The sequence below is a fragment of the Delphinapterus leucas genome, chromosome 1, assembly GCF_059928025.1.
Source record: "Delphinapterus leucas isolate spDelLeu-1000000601 "Yukka" chromosome 1, BTC_Dleu_Yukka2, whole genome shotgun sequence".
In the NCBI taxonomy this organism is placed as follows: domain Eukaryota; kingdom Metazoa; phylum Chordata; class Mammalia; order Artiodactyla; family Monodontidae; genus Delphinapterus; species Delphinapterus leucas.
The window spans coordinates 143,930,032-143,954,108 of record NC_143129.1 but is presented as its reverse complement, the minus strand read 5'-3'; positions in this window follow the sequence as shown (position 1 = coordinate 143,954,108).

Sequence of the window (24,077 nt, the reverse complement as noted above, 5' to 3'; positions counted from 1 at the left end):
AACTTTTTCACCTTGCAAAACTGAAACCCTAGACCCATCGGACTGCTCCCCATTTCCCCTCCCCCCAGCCCCTGGCAACCACCATCCTATTTTCTGTTTCCACGATTTTGACTACTCTAGAAAACTCATGTAAGTGGAATCGTACAGTATTTATCTTTTTGTGACCGGCTTATTTCACTCAGCATAACGTCCTCAGGTTTCATTCATGTTGTAGCATGTGACAGAATGCTTGTTTTTAAAGGCTGAATAGTATTCCATCATATGTATAAACCACATTTTCTTTATTCATCTGCGAGTGGGCACTTGGGCTGCTTCCACCTCTTGGCTATTGTGAATAATGCAGTAATGAACACAGATGTGCAAATATCTCTTCAAGATTCTGCTTTCAGATCTTTTGGGTATATACCCAAAAGTGAAATTAAATGGTATTGCTTGATCATATGGTAATTGTTTTTTAGTTTTTGGAGGAAACTTCATACTCTTTTCCGAATTGTACCATTTTACATACCCACCAACCATGCACAATTTCTTCATATCCTCGCCAACACTTGTTATTTTCTGTTTTGTTTGTTTGTTGTTTTTTTGTTTGTTTATTTTTTTAATAGTAGCTGTCCTAATTGGTTTGAGGTAATATTTCACTGTGGTTTTGATTTGCAGATGACCTAGCTTCTAATGTGCTGCTATCTCCTTTACTTGATTGCCCTGTGACCCTGGTGTAATATTTATTCTCCTTGTTTCAAGGGTGCCTGTGATAGGCCTATCTAGAGTGATGACCAGGATGCAGGCTATGAGTGGGCGAGGTTCCCAGGTTTTCTAGGGCTGCCTAACAAAGTACCACAATTCGGTGGCTTAAACAACAGAAATTTATTGTCTCATAGTTATGGAGGATAGAAGTCCAAGGTCAAGGTATCAGTAGGGTTGGTGTGAGGGAGAATCTATTTCATGCCTCTCCTCTACCTTCTGATGGTTGCTGGCAATCATTGGTGTTCCTTGGCTTATAGACACATCACTCCTATCTCTGCTTTCATGTTCACATGACATTTCCCCTGCGTGGGTAATTATGTCCAAATTTCCCCTTTTCATAGATACCACTTATTAACTCAATTACTTCTGTAAAGACTCAATTTTCATATAAGGTCACATTCTAGGTACTGGGGATTATGATTTTGGGGGGACATAAATCAACCTGCAACATCAAGCATCTCCTAGCTTGCATCCAGAGGTCACTGGAAACATCTGGGAGCTGAAGAGTTAGACCTGGAATCACAGAAAGTGAGGACCCCACGGGGAGAATTCATAATCCCTTCAACTCTTCCTAGAGGCCAACAGTATAAAAGAAGTGTCCAAGCCAGGCAAAAGCTCGGATCTGGGAATGAGAGTCAGGTCCTAAGCAAAGTTAAAGGGGCTGGAGCAACTGCTATCCTTTGTGTTGGTGGCTGTGGGCGAGTGGGTCTGATTTAAAGGCACAGGGTGGTTGATAGCAGTGGGCTCTTTGTTAGCCAATATCAGTCGTTCAGGAACAAAACCAAAGAAGTGTTGGGATGAGACAAATCTGTTGCTAGCTTCCGCCTACAGGCTGGTGCCGCCTGGGACTTGACCATGGGCTGTGTGTGATGGAGTTGAGGGTAGGATCAGCCAAGAGCTTGACTGGAGGCTGGATCTTTATTGGGTTGCAGAGCCCCTGTGATGGCTGCGTTACTAAAGGTCACCCAGATTTTGAAGGCTCTTATTGGTCTAGTGCTAATTTGGTCCAGTGGGCCACCCCATGACATTATGCTGCTTAACTTGAACTCTGGCTGTGGATATAAAATATGTAGTGGATGCTGTAATGTGCCACCTAAATTCCCCCTCACCAATAAATGACTTTTCTCCCTAGTGGCTGAAACTGCTTCTGGCTTTCTCTGGAAATTACCCTGGCTTGGAGAGAGTTTCCTCACCCAAAGCCATAACCTCCTTTCTGGGGTAGCCTGAATTCAATGAGTGCTTGATGCAAAAAGCCCACTGCTTTTTCTGAAGAATGGGTAATTCTGAAGGGCTTAATTATGAGCTTGCTGTGGGAACAGCTGAAGCCTGGCTTTTCCTTCTACCCAGACCTGCATCCTTTCCTTCCTGTCCACAGCCATAGATCTTGAGTATGCCTTCATGAACTTCCTGCATGCTAATTTCCGTCTTGGAGCCCCCCTTCCAAAGAACCTGCAGCATAATATCTTCCAAATAGAAGAGGCCTGAACTTGAAGATGAACATTCCAACTCCACAGAGAAAGGCCCTGGAAAAAGAAATGACTGTAACTGGCGTTTGATTGTAGTCAGAACATTTTTCTCTCATAAATTCAATAGGGAATGGACAGATCCAAGCTCCAACTTTCAAAGACACGTGACTAAGGAACATCTTTTTGGCTTTGATTCAAGATCATGAGTACTCGAAGAGGATGGCATTATAGTGGAAAATAGTCTAACTGTATATTTGTTTAAAGATATTTTCTTAATCAGGGAAGTCACTTTCACCAAAAAGCAGACATACACAGGGTTGTTACATCTGGCAGGTGTGAAAAGCAGGGGTTCAGACAATGTTTTCTGCCTAGCCTGTGAGCCATGCACGAAGAAATGGGCGTTCTTTGGCCCTGTTTCTGCGTAAATGCATCCCATCTGGTGTGAACTTCTCAGAACTTGGCAGAGCTACTTTCTAAGAAAAGAGGAATTTAAGAGGGGCTTTTGCAAAGTCAGCAAGTAGAACTTGCAGCTGTGTAAAAGATGTTTTGGCAGGGCTGGGGGTGTGGGGCAGTAATAACTGACTGGAGGTGGGGATGTGATTAGAAATTTCCCACCTGCAGAGTTGGACAAATAGACATGTACTAATCTTTATTTACATCAAGATGAGATGGGTCTTAAGTGTCCTTTACTTTAAATACAAATGATTAGACACACAGGCCTATGTGCTCATAGGCATAGACATAGACACCATGAACATTTCTAGTGTTCCCAGGTTGGAATCAGGCCTCATGGATAACTAATCCCTATTTTAGGCCATAAGAGCCCTAATTCTTTTTTTTTTTTAATTGTGTTATAATTGACTTACAATATTATATGAGTTCCAGGTGTATAACATAATGATTTAATATTTTTATACATTGTGAAATGATCACCATGGTAAGTCTAGTTAGCATCTGTCACCATACAAAGTTATTACAATATTTTTGGCTATATTTGCTATGTGGTACATTACATCCCTGTGACTTATTTTGTAGCTGGAAGTTTGGGCCTCTAATCCGCTGCACCTATTTTGCCTGTCTCCCCAACCACCTTCCCTCTGGCAATCACCAGTTTGTTCTCTGTATCTATGAGTCTGTTTCTGTTTTATCTATTTTGGTTTTTAGATTCCACCTGTAAGTGACATCATATGGTATTTGTCTTTCTCTGTCAGACTTAATTTTACTTAGCATAATACCCTCTAGGTTCATCCATGTTGTTGTAAGTGGCAAGATTTCACTCTTTTTATGGTTGAGTAATAGTCCATTGTATATATGTATACACCACATTTTCTTTATTCATTCACCCATCGATGGACACTTAGGTTGCTTCCATACCTTTGCTATTATAAATAATGCTGCAGTGAACATAGAAGTACATGTATCTTTTCAAATTAGTGTTTTATTTTCTTTGGATAAATGCTCAGAAGTGGAATTGCTGGATTGTAGGGTGGTTCTATTTTTAACTTTTTGAGGAACTTCCATATTGTTTTCCACAGTGGCTGGACACTCCAACGGTGTGTGAGTATTCCCTTCTCTCCACATCTTTGCCAAAACTTGTTACTTCTTGTCTTTTTGATAATAGCCATTCTGACAGGTGTGAGGTGGTATCTCTTTGAGATTTTGACTTGCATTTCCCTGATGATGAGTTATGCTGAGAATCTTTTTATCTGCTTGTTGGCCATCTGTGGTTCTGCTTTGAAAAAACGTTTATTCAGGTCCTCTGACCACTTTTTAATTGTTGTTTTTGTTTTTTTTTGATATTGAGTGTTATAAGTACTTTATATTTTTTGGATATCAACCCATTATTAGATATATTTTTTGCAAATATATTCTCCAGTTCAGCAGGTTGCACTTTGATTTGTTGACGGTTTCCTTTACTGAGCAAAAGCTTTTTAGTTTGATGTAGTCCTGTTTGTTTATTTTTAATTTTGTTGCCCAAAACAAAAGGAGACAGATCCAAAAAAAGTTGCTAAAACCAATGTCAAAGAGTTTACTGCCTATGTTTTCTTCTAGAAGTTTTATAGTTTCAGGTCTTACATTTAAGTCTTTAATCCATTTTGAGTTTATTTTTGTATATGGTGTTAGAAAGTGGTCTAGTTTTCTTAAGACCATTTGTTGAAGAGACCATATTTTTCTTGTATACTCTTGCCACCTTTGTTGTAGATTAATTTGCCATATAAGCAAGGGTTTATTTCTGGACTCTCTGTTCCATTGAGCTACCTGTTTCCATGCAAGTACCATACTCTTTTGATTACTATAGCTTGGTAGTATAGTTTGAAATCAGGGAGCATGATATCTCCTGCTTTGTTCTTCTTTCTCAAGATTTCTCTGGCTATTTAGGGTCTTTTGAGTTTCCATATGTATTTTAGGATTATTTGTTCTAGTTCTGTGAAAAGTGAAAAATGCCATGAGTATTTTGATAGGGATTTCATTGAATCTGTAGATTGTTTTGGGTAGTATGGACATTTTAACAGTATTAATTTTTCCAGTCCATAAGCACAGTATATCTTTCAATTTATTTGTGTCATCTTCAGTTTCTTTCATCAATGTCATAATTTTCAGAGTGTAGTTGTTTTTTACCTTCTTGGTTAAGTTTATTCCTAGGAATCTTTTTCTTTTTGATACAATTGTAAATGGAATTGTTTTCTTAATTCTCTTTCTGATAATTTGTTATTAGTGTATAGAAATGCAACAAATTTCTGTATATTTTGTATCCTGCAACTTTACTGAATTCATTCATTAGTTCTAAAATTTTTTTGGTGGAGTCTTTAGGGTTTTCTATATATAGCGTCATGTCATCTTCAAATAGTGATAGTTTTACTTCTTTCCAGTTTGGATGCATTTCATTTCTTTTTCTTGCCTATTATGGCTAGGACTTCCAGTATTATGTTGAATAAAAGTGACAAGAGGGGGCATCCTTGTCTTGTTCCTGATCTTAGAGGAAAAGCTTTCAGCTTTTCACCATTAAGTAGGATATTTGTTGTGAGTTTGTAATACCTGGCTTTTATTTTGTTGAGTTATGTTCCCTCTATACCCACTTTGTTGATAGTTTTTTTTTAATTATAAAGGAATGTTGAATTTTGTCAAATGCTTTTTCTGCATCTATTGAGATGATCATATAATTTTTATTCTTCAGTTTGTTAATATGGTGTGTCACATTGATTGGCTGTTAAGTCACCCTTGCATCCCTGGAATTAATCTCACTTGATCATGGTGTATGGTCCTTTAAATGTATTGTTGAATTCAGTTTACTGATATTTTGTTGAGTATTTTTGCAGTTATATTCATTAGGGATGATGGGCGGTAATTTTCTCTTTTGATAGCATCTTTATCTTGTTTTGGTATCAGTGTAACGGTGGTTTTGCAAAATGAGTTTGGAAGTATTCCTTCCTTGGCATTTTTTTTTTTTTTAAGCATAGCTTGAGAAAGATAGGTGTTAACTCTTCTCTAAATATTTGGTAGAATTCACCTGTGAAGCCATCTGGTCCAGGACTTTTGTTTGTTGGGAGTTTTTGATTACTGATTCAATTTCATTACTAGTGATCAGTCCATTCAGATTTCCTATTTCTTTGATTCAGTCTTGAATGATTGTATGTTTCTGGGATTTTATCCCTTTTTTTTAGGTTGTCTACTTTGTAGGCATATAATTTTTCATGGTATTCTCTGATGAATCTTTGCATTTCTGTGGTGTCAGTTGTGATTTCTCCTCTTTTATTTCTGATTTTGTTTATTTGGGCTTTTTTTCTTGATGAGTCTGGCTAAATTTTTTTTTTTTTTACTTTGTTTATCTTTTCAAACAATCAGCTCTTAGTTTTATTGATAGTTTCTATTGTTTTTTCAGTCTCTATGTCATCTATTTCTACTTGGGTCTTTGTTATTTCCTTCTTTCTACCAACTATGAGCTTAGCATGTTATTTTTTTAGTTCTTTGAGGTGTAAAGTTAGATTGTTTGAGATCTTTTTTCTTAATGTAGGCATTTATCTCTATGAAATTTCCTCTTAGAATAGCTTTTGCTCTATCCCATAAGTTTTGATAAATTGTATTTCCAATTTCATTTGTCCAAAGATATTTTTTGATTTCTCTTTTGACTTCTTCTTTGACCCATTTGTTGTTCAGGAGCGTGTTGTTTGATTCCATTTATTTGTGTATTTTCCTGTTTTCCTTCTGAACCTGATTTCTAATTTCATACCGTTGTGATAAGGAAAGACGCTTGACATGATTTCAGTCTTCTTAATTTTATTGAGACTTCTTTTGTAAACTAACATGTAATGTATCCTGGAGATTGTTTCATGTGTACTTGAGAAGAATGTGTAACTCTGCCACTATTGAATGTTCTATAAATGTCTGTTAAGTCCATCTGATCTAATGTGTAGTATACGTCAAGTGTTTCCTGATTGATTTTCTGTCTGGATGATCTATCCATTGATTTAAATGGGGTATTAAAATCCCCTACTATTATTGAATTGCTGTCTATTTCTCCCTATAATTCTGTTAATATTTGCTTTATATATTTAGGCACTCCTATGTTGGGTACATAAATGTTTACAAATATTATATTTTCTTGTTGAATTGACCCCTTCATCATTACATAATGCTGTCCTTTGACTTTTGTTAGTCTTTATTTTAAAGTCTATTTTGTCTGGTATTAAGTGTTGCTACCCCAGCTTTTTTCATTTCCATTTGCAAGGAATACCCTTTTCCATCCCTTCACTTTCAGTCTGTGAGTGTCTTCTTTAGGTTTGAAATGAGTCTCTTGTAGGCAACATATATATTGGTCCTTTTTGTTTGTTTGTTTGTTTTTATCCATTCGACCACCCTACGTCTTTTGATTGGAGAATTTAGTCCATTTACATTTAAAGTAATTATCGATAAGAATGTACTTATTGTCATTTTGTTAATTGTTTTGTATCTGCTTTGTTGTTTCTTTGTTCCTTTCTTCTTCTTTCTCTCTTTCCTTATGATTTGATTGTTTTCTTTAGTGTTATGTTTAGATTCCTTTCTCATATTCTTTTGTGTATTTACTATATATTTTTTCTTTGTGGTTACCATAAAGTTAACATATAACATCCTATGTTTATAACAATCTCTTTTAAGTTGATAATAACTTAATTTTGAACACATTCCAAAGCTTTATAGTTTTACTTCTCCCTATTTCATATTTTTGATGACACATTTTACATTTTTAAAATTTCGTGTATCCCTTAACTAATTTATTTTACTTTAAATTAATTTTACTACTTTTGTCTTTTACACTTCGTACTTGCTTTATAAGTGAACTTTTTTATGGATTTACTTTTTTGGTGAGATTTTCACTTTCATATGTTTTCTTATTACAGTAAGTCCCCTACATACAAACGAGTTCCATTCCGAGAGTGCATTCATAAGTCCAATTTGTTTGTAAGTCCAACAAGTTAGCCTTGGTATCCAACTCACACATTAAGCTATATAGTACTGTATTGTAATAGGTTTATAATACTTTTCACACAAATAATACATAAAAAACAAACAAAAAATAAAGAAAACATTTTTAATCTTACAGTATAGAACCTTGAAAAGTACAGTAGTACAGTACAATAGCTGGCATACAGGCGCTGGCATCAAGTGAACAGGCAAGAAGAGTTACTGACTGGAGGAGGGAGAGGAGGTGGGAGATGATAGAGCTGAAGTATCATCATCAATAGTAGACGGAGGGCAAGCTACAATTTCACTCATGCCTGATGTTGATGGCACAGGTTCTGGTTCCTCGCTGGATTCAATTCTATCTACCCTCTTGAAAAACATCTGGACGTCAGTGATGTCTGGATAGTAGCTCTTTTTTTCTCATCATAGATGACACAGTAGCACTGGATTGCATTCTGAACGGCTGCTGCAACCTTCATCTTCTGTTCTACATTTGGGTCCTGTGCTTCAAAAACTAACAGTGCCTCCTCAAATAAAGAAAATCCCCTTGCCATTTCCTATGTTGTGAATCTCTTCAGTTCTTCAGTTACTTCTTCCTCTTGTCTCTCTTCATCCTTTCTCTGAGCTTCCAATTCCATCAGGTCTTCATTAGTAAGCTCCTCATGTTGCACAGCAACAGTACTGTATGGTAAAGTACACAAAAGCACAACCAGTTGTAGAGGATGTATGCACGTGACAATGTGTGCCAGACATGTGAACTAACTTATGTGATTGGACATGCAAACTCATGTTTGCTTCTTTGAAAGTTTGCAACTTGAAGATTTGTATTTAGGGTACTTGCTATATTAATTACTGCCTTTTCTTTTTAGCTTAAAGAAGTCCCTTTAAAGTTTCTTGTAAGGCTGGTTTAGTGGTGATAAACTCCTGTGGCTTTTGTTTATCTTTAAAATGCTTATCTCTTTCAATTCTGAATGATAACCTTCCCAGGTAGAGAATTTTTGGTTGACAGTTTTTTCCCTTCAGCACTTTGGATACGTAATGCCACTGCCTTCTGGCCTGTAAATTTTCTGTTGAAAAGTCTGTTAATAGCTTTATGGGGTTCCCTTTGTACATAATAAGTTGCTTTTTCTTGCTGCTTTCAAGATGATCTCTTTATCCTTAATTTTTACCACTTAATTATGTGTCTCAGTGTGTTTTTCTTTAGGTTCATCGTATTTGGAACTCTCTGGGCTTCCTGGGCCTTGATTTCTCTTTCCTTCCCCAGATTAAAGAAGTTTTCAGACATTATTTCTCAAATAATTTTTCTAGTCCTTTCTCTTTCTCTCTCTTCTCCTTCTGGGTCCCCTATAATGTGAATGGTATACTGTTTGGTATTTTCCTAGAGGTCCCTTAAGATATCTTCAGTTCTTCTAATTCTTTTTTCATTTTAGTGCTCTAGGTATCTTCCACTGCTTTGTCTTCCAGTTTGCTGATTTGTGCTTTTATTTTATCCATTCTGCTGTTTAACCCTTCTATTTAATTTTTCAGTTGTTATAACTTCTGTTCGATACTTTCTTATATTTTCTATTTTTGTTGAAATTCACACTGGGCTCATCCATTCTTCTCCTGAAATTGGTAAGCATCTTAATGACCATTACTTTGAACTCTTTATTAGGTAGGTGCCTTATCTCCATTTCATTAAGGGAATTTGCCTTGTTCTTTGGTTTGGAACATATTACTGTCTCCTCATTTTGCCTGTCTCTCTGTGTTTGTCTATATGTATTAGGTGAAATGGCTACTTCCCTCATTCTTGAAGGAGTAGTCTTGGGTAGGAAGGAAATGTTCCGTGTGGCCTAGAAGTGCAACCCCCCTGGCCTCCAGAGCCAGGAGCTCTATAGGCTTCTCACATGTGAGCTGCACACACCCACTGGCTGTGATAGGGCCATGGCTGCTTTGTGGGGAGGGTAGGGCTCAGGGCACTTGCCCGGCCTGGTTGTCAATTGGCCTCTGCATGGGGAGGGTGGGGTTTGTTTAGCTTGCCTGTTCCATTTGTGGCTTGGTCTCTGCACAGGGTGGGTGGGGCTCAGATTCTTGTCCAGCCTGGTTGCAGCTTGTCTGCTGAATTGAGGTTGTGGGGCTTGGGGTGCTTGCCCAGCCTAGTTGTGGGTCAGACTCTGTATGGGGTGGGCAGAGCTCAGGGTGTCTCCTGGCTTGGTCACTGCTCTGCTGCTGTGCAGGGAAGGTGGGACTCAGGGTGTTCACCCATGCTGATTGTGGCTCAGTCTCTGTGCAGTGTGGGCAAGGCTCAGGGCACCTGCCAAGGCTAATTACTGCTTGGGGTGCTTGCAGACCCAGCTGTGGTCTGTGCACTGTTTGGGGTGGTAGGGCTCAAGGCACTATCCTGGCTCAGTTTCAGTTGAGCCTTAATTCTTGATAATGCCACTCAATGCTCAAAACCTTCCATGGCTGTACATTGGTTAACAGTAAAGTCCCCTTTCTTCAGTTGAGGATCAAAATCTTCCATGATTGAGACCTGTGGAAGCCCTTGATGCTGCCCACTAGTATTTCTTGTCTTCTCCTTCCAGTCACATGGGTGATTGTCCTTCCAGCACCTTGACATTAGCCAAATCCATGAGGTTTGATTTGGCCAATAAAATGTGAGTAAAATTGACATAGGTCATTTCTAGGTGGAAATGTTTAAGAGTTGGAGAGCCATTCTCCATGGTTCTTCTTCCCTTGCTCCAATGATCATGGAAGTATGCATCGAAATGGAGGTGTCATAAAACCAAAGAATCCTTGAAAGCTGAACCAATGTGGAGAAAAGCTATCCTAGATAGGTATTCGGACTGACAAGGGATTTTTTTGTGAGCTAGAAGTCGCTTTTATTGTGCTTTATCATTGACATTTGGGACTGTTATTGCAGTACAACTTAGCTTGTCATGATTGGTAACAGAATTCTCTCTCCTGTTATAGCTTTACCTGTAGCTACTTTCCTTACTGGGAAGAACATGGATTTTGACATCAGAAGACTTACTCAGTTTTCACCTTTAGAGGAAAGAGATAAATAATATTTGCCATACAGAGTAGTTTTCTTGTCCCACAGTAGGTCAACATAAAATATTTCATCTCTTCTCTCCACCCCAGCACTTCAGCCACATCAGAATACTTGCTTTTGCCTCCATATACCTGGCATTTTTAGAAAAGAAATCTCTCCTGAATTCTTTATCTTAAACCTGAGTTTTTGATAAATAACAATATCGTAGGGGGCAGTATTGGGAGCCAGTCAGAAAGCAGCCTGAAGTTTATCAAAGGAGTTGATCTGGGCTTTTAAACAGAAAAGTAAACATTCCTGAAAGGCAGAAAGATGAATAGATTAAGCGTATGAATTAGGAAGATAAATGCTCTAAAACTAAGCTCTCTCACATGTATAGACTGTTATAGTTAATGAAAAGTGAACACTTCAGTAGCTTTTACTTACAAGACTTCAGCAGTGTACTACATTTAGTCATTCATTCCAAAAAATTTACTAAGTTTTTTCCACATGCCAGCAGGTGCTTTAGGCACTGGGATAAAGCAATGGATAAGATAGACAAGGACTCTACCCTTTAAGTATTTGCTTTTTAGAAAGGAGAGATAGAGAGTAAACAAGTAGACAATAGCTACTTTCAGATGGTGATAAATATTATGAAGGAAATAAACCTTGTATGGCAGAGAGGAGCAGTGCTGTTGCTTATTTGGTTTGGGTCATCCAGAAAACCTCTTTCACGGGTGATGGGTGTGCTGAGCACTGAAGCTAAGAGCCAGCCAAGGTAATGTCTTGGGGAAGAGGGAAAAGCAATTGAAAGATTTTGGTGTGTGAAAGGGCCTTAAGGGGTGAGAAGGGAGGGCACGTGACTGGGCAGTGGAGGAGAGTAAAGGACAGAACATACAGGATAAGGTGAGAGAGGTAGGCATGGGCCAGAATATGCAAGGCCTGTGGGCCACCATAAAGGGTAGGAATAAAATTCAAATGGCAATGGGATGATGTGAAACCATTAGAGGATTTTTCTTTTCATTTTTAAAAAAATGATGTATAACTGACATACACTAAGCTACAGGAACTTAAAGAGTACAATTTTATAAGCTTTGACATATGCGTGCATCCGTAGAACTGTTTCTACAATCAAGATGGTAGATGTATCCATCACCACCAAAAGTTTTCTTGTATTCTTTTATAATCTCTTCCTTCTGGTATCTTGATCCCCTACCATCCCAGACTACCACTGATCTGCTGTCACTTTAAATCTGTTCTCTTGAAAAAGAACTTTACATAAGGCAATCATATAGTGTGCTCTTTAAGAAAAAGCTAGCTTATTTTACACAATATAATTATTTTGGGATTCATCCATTTTGTGTCTTCATATTTTATCACTGAGTAGTTTTCCATTGTGTGAATATACCACAATTTTTATATCCATTGACCTGTTTGTTGATGGATGTATTATTTTTTTCTAGTTTTTGGCTATTGCAAAGAGAACTGCTAGGAACGTTCATGTACTTTGTATGGATTTGTGTTTCATTTTCTCTTGGGCAAATACCTTGGAGTGGAATGGCTGGATCATGTGGTAGCTGTATGTGTAGCATTTTAAGAAGCTGCCGAACTGCTTTCCAAAGTGGTTATAGCATTTTAGATTCCCACCATCAGTGTATGAGAGTTCTAGTTTTACAAATCTGTCAACACTTAGTATAGTCAGTCTTTTAAAATTTTAGCCATTCTAATCGATGTTTAGTGGTAACTTATTGGATTTTAATTTGCATTTCCCTATGGCTATGCTGTTGAGCATCTTTTTAAATTTCCATTCAAAAAAACCTGAAGCATAGTTGATTTACAATATTGTGTCTCAGGTGTACAGCAAAGTGATTCAGTTTTTATATATATATTCTTTTGCAGATTCTTTTACCTTACAGATTGATACAAAATATTGAATATAGTTCCCTGTGCTATACAGTAGGTCCTTTTTGGTTATCTCTTTTATGTATAATAGTGTGTATATTTTAATCCCAGACTACCAATTTATCCCCCCCACCCTTTCCCCTTTGGAAATCATAAGTTTCTTTTTTATGTCTGTGAGTCTGTTTCTGTTTTGTATGTAAGTTCATTGGTATCTTTTTTTTTTTCAGATTCCACATATAACTGATATCATATGATATCTGTCTTTTTCTGTCTGGTTTACTTCACTTAGTATAATAAGCTCTATGTTCATCCATGTTGCTGCAAATGGCATTATTTCATTCTTCTTTATGGCTGAGTAGTATTCCATTGTATATATGTATCACATCTTCTTTATCCATTCATCTGTTGATAGACATTTAGGTGGTTTCCACGTCTTGGCTATTGTAAGTAATGCTGCAGTGAACACTGGAGTGCATGTATCTTTTTTCAATTATGGTTTTCTACAGATTATGCCCAGGAGTGGGATTGCTGGATCATATGGTAGTTCTATTTTTAGTTTTTTAAGGAACCTCCATACTGTTTTGTTGAGCATCTTTTCATGTGCTTATTTGACATACATATATCTTTTGTCTGCAGTGTATGTTCAAATCTTTTTAAAAATTGGGTCTTTTGCTTTCCTACTGTTTTTAAAAATTGGGTCTTTTGTTTTCCTACTATTGAGTTTTGAGAGTTCTTTGTGCATTTCAGATACAAGTTCTTTTTGCATTTCAGATACAAGTTCTTTATCAAAATAAAGCAAAATGTTTGCTTTGTAAATAAATATTTTCTCTCAGTCTCTGACCTTTCTTTTCATTCTTTTCATTCTCTTAACAGTGTCTACAAATTTATCAATTTGTTCTTTTATGGATCATGGTTGTATTGTCATAGCTAAAAAATCTTTGCCTGACCCAAGGCTACAAAAATTTTTTCCTCTGTTATCTTCTAAAAGTTTAATGGTTTAGGTTTTTTAAAAATTTCACAAATATTTATTCACATTTTCTTTATCCTTTTATTCATCAACAGACACTTACTTAGGCTATTTCCTTGTCTTGGCTATTGTGAATAATGTTACAATGAACATGGGGAAACATACCTCTTTGAGATAGGGATTTCATTTCCTTCAGCTATATACCCAGAAGTAGGATTGTTGGATCATATCGTAGTTCTATTTTAAATTTTTTGATGTAGTTCCATACTGTTTAGCTTAGTGGTTGTACAAGTTTACATCCCCACTAACAGTGCATGAGGATTCCCTTTTCCCTGAATCCTTACCAACACTTACTTCTTGTCTTTTTGATAATAACCATTCTAACAGATATGAAATAATAATCTCATTGTGATTTTGATTTGCATTTCCCTGATGGTTAGTGATGTTGAGCACCTTTTCATGTACCTTGTGGCCATTTCATGTACCTGTATTTCTTCTTTGGAAAAATGTCTATCCAGCTTCTTTGCCCATTTTAAAATCATATATATTTTTTTCTATTGAATTGCATGAGTTCCTTTTACATCTTGGTATTAACCTTTTATCAGATATATATTTTGCAGATATTTTCTCCCATTCCATATGTTGCCTTTCCCTTTGATTTTTTTTTTCTTTTGTTGTGCGGAGGATTTGTAGTTTGATGTGGTCCCATTTGTTTATTTTTGCTTTTGTTGTTTGCGGTTTTGATATCATATACAAAAAATTATTGCCAAGATCAATGTGAAGGAGACTTTTCCTCTAGAAGTTTTATGGTTCTCAGGTCTTACATTTAAGTCTTTAATCCATTTCAAGTTAATTTTTGTGAGTGTACAGTTTAGGTTTTACATTAGGTTTTCACACGATCTATTTGAGTTCATTTTTCCTATATTGTATGAAGTATAGGTAAAAGTTCACTTTTTTGCATATGAATGTCCGCTTCAGCACCATTTTTTGAAAAGACTATTCTTTCTCCATTGAATTGCCATTTCATTCTTTGTTAAAAAATCAGTTGTCTACATATGTGTGGGTCTATTTCTGAACTCTATTTGATTCCATTGATCTATTTGTTTATTTGTCTATGACAGTATCAAATGTCTTCATTATTGTAGCTTTATAATGTCTTGGAATTAGATAGCAATAGCCCTGCAATTTTGTTCTTCATCAAAGTTGTTTTGACTATTCTAGATCATTTCCATTTCCACATGAATTCTAGAATCAGCCTGTCAAGTTCTGCAAAAAACCCTGCTGGGATTTTGGCTGCGCTTTTGGTTGGGATGTGTTGAATCAACAAGACAAAATGGGGAGAATTGACATTTAAACATCTAAACCCTGAATAGAATTTATCTCTCCGTTTATTTAGTCTTCTTTGACCTCTGCAATATTTTGTAGTTTTAAGTGTATAGGTTATTCACAGCTTTTGTCAGACTTAGTTGTATTTCACATTTTTGATGCTTTTGTAAATTGTATCTTTAAAATTTTCTATTTATGATTGTTTATTGCTAGTATATAGAAATACAATTGATTTTTTTGTTGTTCTATTTAACAAATACAATTTTTATTCTATTTGTTCAGTTTTTTGGTCTTTTTTTTTTAAACATCTTTATTGGAGTATAACTGCTTTACAATGGTGTGTTAGTTTCTGCTTTATAACAAAGTGAATCAGCTATACATATACATATATCCCCATATCTCCTCCTCCTTGCGTCTCCCTCCCACCCTCCCTATCCCACCACTCTAGGTGGTCACAAAGTACCGAGCTCATCTCCCTGTGCTATGCGGCTGCTTCCCACTAGCTATCTATTTTACATTTGGTAGTATGTATAAGTCCATGCAACTCTCTCACTTCGTCACAGCTTACCCTTCCCCCTCCCCATAATACAATTGATTTTTGAATATTGACAGTGTATTCTTCCACTTTGCTAAACTCACTTAGTAGTCTTAGTAGTGTTTTTGTAAAGTATATAGAATTTTCTACATAGATGGTTATGTTATCTGTGAGTAAAACAGTTTTATTTCATCTTTTCCAATCTAGATGCATGATATTTCATTTTCTTGCTTGATTATGCTTACAAGACCCTCCAGTACAATGTTGAATTGATGTAGTTAGAGTAGACATCATTGTCTTGTTCCTGATCTTAGGAGGGAAAGCATTCAGTCTTTTACCATTAAGAATGATTCCAGCTGTAGGTTTTTCACAGATGTGTTTTATCAGATTGAGGAAGTTCCATTCTTTTCTTAGTTTGCTAAGAGTTTTTACCAGAGATGGATGTTGGTTGTTGTCAAGTGCTTATTATTATTATTTTTTGGCATTTATTGAGATGGCTATATATATTTTAGTTTGTTCATATAGTGAATTACATTAATTAATTTTTTGCATACAAAAACAACCTTGAATTCCTGGGATTGATCCTACTTGGTCATGATACATTGACTTTTTTAATATTTTTAAATTCAATTTGCTAAAATTTTGTTTATAATTTTGCATTTATGTTTATGTGGCCAATTACATTTAATATGATTACTAACATACTTAGGTTTAGGTCTGTCATCTTGCTATCTGTTTTCTATTTGTCCCATCTGTTCTTCACTTCCTTTTCCCTTATTTTCTGCCTTCTTTTGGATGGGGTATTTTTTTATGATTCAGTTTTATCTCCTTTTTGACTTGTTAGTTAGATCTCTTTGTTTTGTTATCTTAATGGTTACTTTAAGGTTTGTAGTATACAGAGAAGCTTAGTATTCCCCTTGGGAAACCTGGAAAAGAAATAGAGAAGGGCAGTCTTGTTCTCTTCCCTGGGCCCCATGATCTTTTCTAGTGGGCCCAAAGGCTAGGGATGCCTTGGGTTCCAGTGCTTTGGGTGAGTATGGTATACTCAGTGTAAATTTTGTAGTCACTGGGGCAGTTTATCCTGTTTTTAAAACTCTAGTCAGCTTCTCTCGGACCATCAGACAAAGGAGATTATGGGAGAAGCCACATATCAAGAGGCAGCCCCTGGAAATCTACCAGGACAGTTGATGGAACAACGTGGAAACACAAGGGTAACAGCAGACAAGGGTGCCAGAAGCCTGGCTCAGACCTGTCCCTGTGCTCCTCCCAGGTGGAGCCACCTCATTGCTCAGAAGCAATGCTCTTCTCAGCTGAGACCTCCCACCCATCTACCCAGCCTGGCATATGGTATATGTTGGCACAGTTTGGCAAAACTCATAGATTTTAAAGTGCTGGTGGTGTGAACTGCTGAGAACCTTACAGACTGAGTCTCTTTCAGTTCCTCAAGAGTTCTACACTCTTCACCAGCAGGCCTTTGCCCATGTGGTCATCTCAGCTTGGAGCACTCTCCTCTTGTTTCTGACTCCATGTGCCTAGATCCTAGAGATTTCAGCTGAAGGTGAATCTTTCTCCAGGGGGTTTTCCCCACGCTCTCTCCACCCACACACCTAAAGTGTTAGATTGCCCTCCATGTGCTTCTGTTTCATCCTCCTCCCATCTCAGATAACACCCATTTCCTTATAGAGCTTATGGTCCAGTGGGGAGAGAGAAAAAGAAATGACGTCTGTTGACATCTGTTACTGACTCGATGCCACACCTTGTTCAAAGTTCTGCAGACAGACAATAATATTGTGGGATGGATAAATGAGTGAGATTGTTAGTAAGGCAGGTGGATTGTCTGCACAGTGAGAACTGTGAGCCTGAGAGGGGCTATCCTGGAGGTTTTGGAGTATTCAAAAGTTTGAGGGACAAGAGAGTAAACAATCCTTAATAGCACAGATAGAGTTAAGGCTGTTCCCCTCCACATCTTCCTGCAGTTTCCCCTCCAGCTGCTTCTCTAAGGCATCCAATGACCATCTGTGATGTGGATAAATCCTCACCCCCACAACCAGGATAATCATTATCTTGACTTCTAACAGCATGTATTAATTTTGCCTGTTTTTGTTGGAATTACGTAGTATATATGTCTTTTGTGTCTGATGAACTCTCTTTTTTATATGACCCAGGAGTTATGCTTCTTATATGTCATTATAAAAACATACTAAGGGGCTTTCCTGGTGGTGCAGTGGTTGAGAGTCCGCCTGCCAATGCAGCGGACACGGGTTCGTGCCCAGGTCCAGGAAGATCTGACATGCCGCGCAGCAGCTGGGCCCGTGAGCCACAACTACTGAGCCTGCGCGTCCGGAGCCTGTGCTCCGCAATGGGAGAGGCCACAACAGTGAGAGGCCCGTGTACCGCAAAAAAATTTTAGGGTAGTAATGGATGAAGAATAAAACAAAGTAGGAAAGAAGATAATTTTAAATTTCAATGATCTTATTTTTAAGTAAAAGGGCATCCATTAGAAATAAAAATGAGAATTTTTAATCTAGTGAAATGAAAGGCTAAGAGTTGAAATATAATAATGAGAAAGTCTGGATGAAATTAAAAATAAGATGAAAGGCTAAAAAATAATGAATAAAAATATGAAAATGAAAGAGGTAAAGGATAATGATTATAGGCCATAACCTACGAAGTGAAAAAGTTAAGAAGAGGCTCTTTAAAATGTAAAATAGGAATTAAAAAACTAAGAATATAAAGGTAAAAAGTTAAACTATAGTATGTACACATGTATGCTGTTAAATGATTAAGAAAATATTTTTAAAAGAAAATATTTAAAAAATATGAGAATGAAGACAAAGCATAAAGCAAAGCATATTAAAAAAAATCATTGGGGCTTGCCTGGTGGTGCAGTGGTCGGGAGTCCGCCTGCCGATGCGGGGGGCGTGGGTTCGTGCCCTGGTCTGGGAAGATCCCACATGCTGCGGAGCAGCTGGGCCCATGAGCCATGGCCGCTGAGCCTGCGCGTCCGGAGCCTGTGCTCCGCAACGGGAGAGGCCACAACAGTGAGAGGCTCGTGTACCGGAAAAAAAAAAAAAGAAAAAAAAAAAAACATTGGTGAGGCTGAGCATCTTCTGAACACTTGTTTGAGCAGCAGGAACTCTGATGGGCAGAAGTCCAAATGGTGCTCCTAACCCTCCCTGCCTTCACCAGCCCAGAGGCAACACTTCTGTCAAACAGTTGGTGGGGACGTGAGCCTTGGACAGAAGATTCAAGCTGTGGTCATCCTGGTCTTAGTGTGTCATTCTGTGTATCAGTGAAGAAATGCTAATTCATATGATAAATCAATGCTTGCAGAGCTCTTAGCATCTTAATGGCACCTAGTAGATATTTGCTAAATGTTCTAAAGGATCAGGTGGTTGGTGGAGAGAAGAGAAAGGGGCTACAGAATTTGATGTCAAATCCCACTTCCCAGGAAATTGCAGAGGGCCCAGACAATTTTTTATGAGAATGAATGGTAATCACAAATATACATCTGTTCTTAAAACGTGTCTAGCACGGCACTAGGTAGGCATTTTCCCACATATGGTCTCATTTTAGAGCTCACAACAGCCTTGCAAGTGTCATATTTTGTAGATTCTCAGACTCTACATTTCCACATGTTAGCAACTCTAAGATCAAGTTACATCTTACAATCTATGTGATAAGAGAGCCTTATGTTGTGGTTTAATTGTTAGTGTGTTTTTCTAAACGTACATAGAACAACGGTGAATCTTACAGTTTATGATGTGTTAGATTTGATGAAATACAGTCGATGCTACTCTGCATGCTTTCCAGAGGAGAAAACTGAGACTCCAAGAGGCTAAACAAGCTGCCTGACGTCACACACCGTTGTATGCAGGGCCTGGTGTGACATACAGATTCCAAAATGTGTTCTTTTTTCGCCTGGAAACACGAGGGCTGGAAATTATCTGACCCACACGGGGGAGGTCAAACCCCAGAATGTGAGAGCTGAAATGCTCCCAGGAGACAAGTGGGTTCTATGCACCAGGGTAGAGGTGGCTGGGAATCTTGCCCTGACTCTCCACTGCTCCCAGTTCACTGTATTGCTTCTTCCTAAGACTTGCTTTCTGTTTTCAACATGTTTTCCTGTTTCCCTATTTTTGATTTGTTTAGGTTTGTTTGTTTGCTTTTTGCCTTTGTCTTTCCAGCTGCTGGTTTCTTCAGAGTCAAGGAGACACCCAGCTGGAGGGAAGTATCAGGCTCCCATAGTGTTTTTCTCTTCCTTCTCTCCAGTTACCTGACACTGGCCGGCTCCCTCTAGAAATATATTATGGCCTCTGAGGTTGGTGAACTGGAGAAGGATCAGCAGAAGCGCCGCATCCATTGCATCGCCACATCAGAAGAAACAACATTATTTCCTTCCTAGAAGAGTTTATTCTCATAGTACTGTGATTTAAGCTTATAAGGAAAATGGCCAGTTACAGAGTAATTTCCCCGGATATTCTGTTTTTGCTGTCTGGCTGTCCTTAGAGCTAAATGGTAATGGTCCACATCTGGAGAAGCCTGGTGGGGTTTCCCTGGACACCTTGGCTTTCTGGTTTCTATCAAAGGGCCTTATCAGTATTTTACAAGGGTTTGCGAATGTTGAAATAAATCTGTGAAGGCCAAATAAATACAGAGCTGAAAGTGATCCTTTGATCCAAGCCCCTCATTATATAGATAAGAAAAGGGAGGCTCCGGAGTCACGCGGCAGATTGTGGCCAGGACTGCAATCCAGGTCACTGACTCAAGGTCATCCAGGAGTTACAGAAAATGTACAACAGTGTTTGCTGTGACTCTTAGGAAGCCTCCCTGAGCTTGGGCAGTCTGCTTGTCTGTGTTGTGCATTAGCCTTCTCACTAGTCTCCTTGTCTCTGGCTCTCCCCGACTAATGAACATGTTCATGCTGTAAGACTCATCTTCTTGGTTGAACTCCTGATCACATCTCTCCCTGTTCAAAAGCCTTGGTGGCTCCTAAAGAATAAAGCCCAGCCTCCTTGACATTGAAGCTACATGTGGTCTGGCGCAAACTCCCTCCAGCCTTTACGTCTCACCACTTCTGTAGCATCCTCACTCAGCCTGAACATCTTGCCATTCCCTTTGCAAACCTGAAGTCTTTGTTCATGCTGTTCTGTGCACCGAAACAGCCTTTCTGTAGTTCTGCTCCTCCTTTAAAGCGTGGCTTATTGTCAGGGAGGTCCACTGGGCCAGGTCCAGGGAGTGGGGATATGATGGGGCCTGTCTATTTGCTATTGACAGGCTTTTCTGCCCAATGAAGCTTGCAGGCAAGTGGGTTCTGCCAGGTGGTCCAGGCTAGGGCATCCAATGGAATGTGTAGGAAGGCAGTTTGGTTTGGGTACAGTCTGGTAGCAGATGGTCAGTAGACAGTGAGCATGTGGGCAAGCAATCTGGCAGCAGATGTCAGAATTCCAGCTTCTGGGGTGGGACATTTTAGTGCCAGGTTCTGGGGACACAGAAGCAAACCACACAGATGTGGTTTTACCTGCAGGAAACTTGCAGTTTGGTGGTAAGACAGATATTAAACATAGATGATTTCATCAAATGTGCATCAAAATCCTATGGTTATCATTTCTCATGAATACTGAGAACTGAGTCTCACTGAGGTTGAAAAACTTCCCAAGGTCCCTCAGTGAATCCATTTCAGAGACACCTCCAAGTCCTATGCTCCCATCAGAGACAGTTTCATTTCTGGAGAAACCAGGGGTCAGGGCTGAGTAGTAAGGCAATGACTTGGGTCTGTAGTACATATTATTACTATTAATAATGGGCATATTAATGGGAGAAAGAGGCTTCTTCTCCCTTTACATGATTATTACCTGTCATGTATAAGATGGAATCCTAGGTGCTTTGCATCTATTAATTTAAAATATCTCAATAATTCCGTGTAGTAGCTACTAGCCTTACTATTTTACAGCTGCAAGTGTTAGACACGACAAATACATTGTCCAAGATCACCCAGCTATGGTAGAGAAAGGCGTTCAACCTAGATTTTTCTGGCTGTAAAATCAATGTTCTCTCCAGTGGACCAGGCTACCTCTCCACTACCATTTGTCTAAAAACCATTGAGAGCCTCTTTTTATCCTTCTTCAAGGAAAGAGGGAGGATGAGAAGGTCTATGTAGACAGTGAAAACAGAGACTAAAAATAGTCTAGATCCTAGGAGTCACCTTCGATTTCTCTCCATCACATATCCTGCATATCCAGCTAGACTGTCAGCACTTATCCTAAATCCACCCTCTTCCCTCCACTCCCCTATTACCACCTTATGTTTAAGTCATCATTCCTAGGAGTTTGGCCTGAGCACATGGGCAGATGGTGGTACCATTTACTTAAATGGGGAGGACTAAGGGAGGGTCAAGTTGAGGGGTGAAAGCATTATAAATCAAAAGCTTTGTTTGACCATGGTGAGCTTGAACGTTTACTAGACATCCAAGGGGAGATGTCAAATAGAAGTTAGACATTGTAATCAAGAATCTGACTCTGTTTTTTCATGTTTGACAGCTGACAGCTTTCAGGCCTCACCTCTCCGTCTTCAACTTTTGAGCCACATCTGAGCAAGCTGATAAGACAGCCTGGGCACTGGGCTGGAAAGACCTAAAAGGCATTTTCCTGCTCTCCTTCTCTGTTTCTCTCTGACTCAGGCTCCTTCAGAGCTAAAGGACCCTTGATTCCTGTGTCACAGTCAAGCCCAGCTACCCAGTAAACTCTGAGTTGAGACTTGTTCTCCTGCAGTCGGCCTGAATTGTAGGTCTGGGACTCTGCCTAGGTCTCTCTGGGCCAACAGCTGTAGCCCTGTCCAGCCTCCAGTATTGAAGCCTGGTGACTCGGGGTCCTTCCTACTTTATTTTATTAAATAGTTTTTAAATTTTGGTACCTATTTTAAAGGTTACTTTCTATTTACAGTTATTACAAAATATCGTCTATATTCCCCACACCTTCTCGGAGTGGTTGATGATTGGGAGGTGTGGTCACTGAGCGATGTAGACTCAGTAGACTGGGCGTAATCACAGGGTTCAGTCATTTATAAAAAGACTAGAATGCTTATCTACCAGCATATGGTATTATTTCCTGCCCTTGGAAATAAGTCCCTGTGTTTTAATATCTAAGGGGTCTTTATAGATAAATATTAGGCCAAGAAAAGAGTGGACCAGAGTGTCTAATTTTCTCCTGGAATCCAAGTTAAGAAGAATCTTGATGACTGCCAAGAAGACATAAATTTACCCTGAGGTTAATAACACTTAGGGTTTAGGGCTCTTGACTTGTTCATGTGCCTTCCAAGGCTCTGAGAGGGATCGAGCAATTTGCTTGCATGGTCCTGTAAATCTGTACAACATTCAAAAGTAAGGTATTACACTTAAATCAGTCCAGGCCACTCCCTCTTGGTGTCAGCTTCCAATATGTCACACTTACTTTGCCTTGTGTTGGCTGGTGTTGGAGGGATGCAGACATTGCTGGGATCTGGTTGAGGGGATGTTGGGTCTGGGATGCATTTAGTTTTGGTTTAGTGAGATGTATTGATGTGAATCACGGTCCCCTCCATGTCTAGTTAAGTTGTGATGGTCATCCTGGCATGGGAAAGTCTTCCACAACTATTTCTACTACCCACTGCCCTCTGGCAGGGCCAGAGGTGGGATCCTGATATGAACACATGTGCTAGTCTATGGCAGCAGAATTACATGGACAGTGGAGAAGAAATAGTATTTGAAATGCCTGGGGCCAGAAGCTTGTCTGTGCATCTAGTCTGTGGAAAGTATATACAATTATCAGATGTTTAAAATCGTGAGTGGTAGATTTGGTTCTCCTTGGCATCTAGTCATAATGGAAGTTCTTGTCTATTAGGAGAATATTCAACAAGGCAGTATGCACAATTACCAATGTCCCTTACATTAGCTACACCAAGTAGGACTTAGGAGCATTCCTGCGTTCACAGGGCACAGACCTGTATCAGTACTACCAACAGTGACAGTGTCAGTGTGAAGTCTCCTAGCTTTTGCATCCCATCTTAGTTTGCCTGACCTGTCTTAATGTGTCTGACACATCTGGTTCTTACAAAGCTTGTGTTGGCTCTGGAAGAAATTGTACTTGAAATTATCACTGATGCCACAAAATAGGCTATATGGACAAGTACTTCAGTGACAACATACTTGCTCCTAGTCACTAACAAGTCACTCTATGCAGGTTAAAAATAATTTACTTATATAATTATATAGCTGGATAAAATACACAGGCAATTAAAAATGTACTTGAATTTCTCTTGGCATGCCTTAATTTTAGATTAATTCTGTAAATTTTTTCAGAATCATTTATCATACCTGAATTCAGATCTTATGAGCAGAAGCCAAAAATATAAACCAAAAAAATGAATGCCAGTTGAAATTTTAAATGGCAAAAGCTCTCTTATTATATCACAAATGTAACTATAATCTCTGCTAGTCAAATCATGAAGATGAGAAAAGAATAATGATAGCCAAGAAAATATAGATAATGAAATTGACAACAGAGCTGAAGGGAAGATAATGAGAATCAGGGCACCCCTGAACAGAAAGCACCAAAGTCAGAGAGAGATGAAAATAATAGTAGAGAATAAGATAATTTGTAACCTCAATAGCGCACACACGGAGGTCAGAGGTCAGTAGTGGCTTTATTTGGA